General features: G+C 45.4%; 1 long non-coding RNA gene across 1 annotated transcript; it reads right to left on the bottom strand.

The window, feature by feature from the left end:
• Positions 1–483: 483 nt before the first annotated feature.
• LOC128149250 (uncharacterized) lies at positions 484–1,922 on the bottom strand. Its single transcript, XR_008237584.1, has 2 exons — positions 1,383–1,922; positions 484–793 (listed from the first exon to the last, which is right to left on the bottom strand). It is a non-coding gene; the product is annotated as an uncharacterized LOC128149250 (long non-coding RNA).
• Between the last annotated feature and the right edge of the window lie 1,614 nt (positions 1,923–3,536).

Here is a 3,536-nt window from a genome sequence, read left to right as displayed (position 1 = left end):
AATCAATAGGTCAGAGTCTGGCCTTGGATTGCCTCAGTATCCGTTGTCAATAATTCCCCGAGCTTTAGTGGAGTTTACATCTGTGTAAGTAAAAAATGAATGTGGAGATACAAATCTGTCTGTATATTCCCCTAAAAAAAGGGAGGGAAAAAAAAAAATACTGTAAACTCCACTCCTTTATACAGAAGGAGAAATAAGTAAATAGGTAGCTGGCATTGTAAACTTTAATTTATTTGCCAGGCCTCCCAAGATCATGAGAGTACATTTTAAAGAAAGCATGTTAAGCCAAGCTTTGGGATCTTTTTCCTTGCTTTCTGCTTGTTGCGTCTCTAGCTACTGGTTCTCTCACTGGGGTCTGCAGTTCCCAAGGATCAAGACCTTGTTTGTACAGTGGTGGCTGAGTCTCACATAACAGCACGACAGTAAGCACTGAATCTTTAAATAGTAGTGATGATGATGACGATGATGATGATGAAAAAACTATTCTTGACAATCTGATTTTCTTTGCAAGCGCTGAACTCGTGACTTCTTTCATCCTGCTCCTGGTAATGTTTTAATAGCTGTGTATGTTTTCCACCGCAGCAGACAGCGCTGAGTGCCGAGGCTGTGCTGGGTACTGGAGAGGATGGGTTTGGCGTGTGTTTCCTCCCAGTTGCCTCCTGCCCCACCGGCCCCGGGACTGGTGGTTATGCTCGGCACCGAGCAGGTCCTGCTGGATCTGGATGCAGCTTTCCAGGTTACACATCTGGGCTTTGCGTATTGCTCATGCAGGAACGGATTGCATGAGTTTGTGCTTGAAGGGGGGGATTTGTTTTCCATCTATTAGTTAAAGCAAAGGAAAAGGAAGGTAAGACAGGGGCCTTTGTCACCCTGTGAGGTCAAAGGGACAAAACCCCCATGTGGTCCCCTGCCTTGGGAGGGGAAGGAGGCAGAGGGTGGTGGTAAAAGCATCTCAGCCATGCCTGTGATTTCCCCCGCAGCCCTATGGCAACTCTGTGATGGAGCAAGGACTCAACAGGCTCAAGGTGCCAGGGCTGTGTCCTCACCCCGGCCATCCTCCCTGCCCCAGGGCGAACAGGGAGCCTCCAGCCGGCCGGCTGCATCTGAGCCTTATACTTCTGGCTTAACACTTTCCTGGAGCAATAAAATATTTAGATTGGAGACATTTTAATGTCTCCCTCTATTCCTGTTGTAACCGAGTCTTGTTTTTAAATAGATCAGATTTTCATCCCCATTTAAGCCAGCATAAATCAGGAGTTAATCTAGGCAAAGTCACCTGGCTCTACTGAAGGAAATGCACTTGCAGGAGATCACAGTCAGGCCTTGTTCTCACAGAAAGTGCTCACCGCACTGGGAGAGCAAAACTGTGCTCCGTAACCCACCTTTTGACGTGGGCTCTTCGTATCTCCCATCCCCTGTTAAAGCCTGGCCAGAGCTTGCCCAGCCTGTGTGTGAGGCTCCACATGCCCTTTCATCCTCCCCACATGCTTCTTCCTAAGTCTTCATTTGTATGCACACACTTAGTAATCACTCATTCTGGCCATAAAACCTACAGGATTTTAAATTGAACTGAAGTCCCAAATGCTTTAAAAGAATTTATGTTGCATAATTGTACTGGTTTGCCTGAAAACAAACAATGATGTATGGCTAAAATATTCTCTCAGGGAGATGACTCAGATCCTTCCTTGTGGCTTAGACCTTGCTTGGCTGCTGATGGTGCAACTTGTAATCTCTCCTCTAGATGCAGGGCAAGGGAAGTCACAAAAGAGTAATGCACGGAGCAGGGGGCATAAGATGAGAAAACACAAGTTATTTGGAGCTTTTGGAGACACTCAACACTTTCATTTGTTCTGAATCAAGGCAACATTGGAGATGATGGAAAAGAAAACCAAGCCCCATCAGTATTACACACCAGCCCATCTGCAGGTGGAGGATTGTGGCTGGTTTTGTGCTGGTTGGCAAAGCCCCGTGGCTCCCACCCACAGGAGCAGCCTGCAGACAGCACAGGACACAGCTCCGCGAGTGGGGTACCTGGATCTGGGGTGAGCGGGTTTCCCACCCCAGGGTGCCCTGCAACGATGCGGCTTCCCAAAGTGCCACGACTTCTGCTTGGCCCCGTGAATGGGCAGGTTTGGGTGGTTTGTAGTCCAAGAAGGTTGCGGGAAAGTCCCTTGTGTCTGGATGTCTCATTGCCAAGGGCTGTGCAGATGATCCTGGCAGCTGGGCTGCTTCGTCTGTACTGTAGAAATGTTTTTGCCACCGAGTCGGCAGTTTGTGTGGTTTTTGCTGTCACTGTTCTCACTTTAAACATCTTTCCATACTTTGTTTTCTGTAATCATGCTTTATGCCCCAAGAACATAATCTGACTGTTGGTATTTAAGTTAATTTTTCAACCAAGGCTCCAAAAGATACATGAAAGCTTTACTTTATGGATGTGACATTCAACCACTGCTTAAATGTCCTTCAGCCATGATGGCCAGCAGGAGCCGTAAACGAGTGTGGGAAAGATCAAAGGGACCTCGCTTAATGTGTTTGTAAAGATCTGTGTTTGCTTGCTGCATACATACAACCCCAGATTGCAGAGGTGGCTTTTCAGATTTGAGTTTTTTCTGCTCTTTGTAGATTTGGGGATTTCCATTCTGAGCACGCACTAAAACCATGGCTGCTGCTGCGTGTGAGCAGGCGTTTTCAGCATGTTGGCCTCAGGTGGATCTCTCTCTTTCTTTCTGTCATTACCAGCTGGGCAGAGGACACCTAAGGGTCTGTAGCTCCTTGTTAGCGCTGGAAGTGCAATGCATGCTCCGGTGTAACTTGATGCGCTTACAGCTATGCAGCCCTGCAAGCACCCTCCACCCTTCCTTTTTCTAAAACAAAAATATCAGGTATGAAGTTACCATTATGGAGCGTACTTAAGTAGCGTGTCTGCCTTCTATTCCATTCCAAGCAAAGCAAAGCAAAGCAGAGCAGTCCAATACCATCAGTTTGCAATGAAAGAATATTAAAAGTAGTAAGAAAAGAAAAAAAAAAGATTAACTTCATGGCAAAGAATAAAATAAGAGATTTTTCTTTTTTTCTGCAGGCAGCGCCAGGCATCATCAGGGAATATATCAATTCATAACAGCTGTGGGTAGCTATTTCTGTCTCAGACATCAATAGTTTAATTGAAGAAGCATGGTAAAAGTTAACAGATCTGTGTCCAGCAAGGTTAATTCTGAGGTTACCAGATTATGATGCAAAGAAAATCAGCCAGTGTTTTTCTCTCTCACTATGAATAGTGTAATTGCATTATTGCTACCGGAAGGGTAGTCAGCTCTTCTCAATCTGTGGTCTCCCACTGTGGAGGGAGTAACCTATGAAAAATCGGTTTCCTTTACAAACATACCCTTCTGCCTTTCTCATTCAATGCCTACGTAACCATACTGTTGAAGGGGTGGTTGCTAATATCACAACTGCTTGTGATCATGTTTTGCAAGAGTCATACTTTTCTGTAAGTCCAATGAGTAATTTTTGTGCTGTTTAATTTATTTTTAAAGATG

The sequence above is a fragment of the Harpia harpyja genome, chromosome 12, assembly GCF_026419915.1.
Source record: "Harpia harpyja isolate bHarHar1 chromosome 12, bHarHar1 primary haplotype, whole genome shotgun sequence".
In the NCBI taxonomy this organism is placed as follows: Eukaryota; Metazoa; Chordata; class Aves; order Accipitriformes; family Accipitridae; genus Harpia; species Harpia harpyja.
This window is presented reverse-complemented; position numbering and strand designations above follow the sequence as displayed.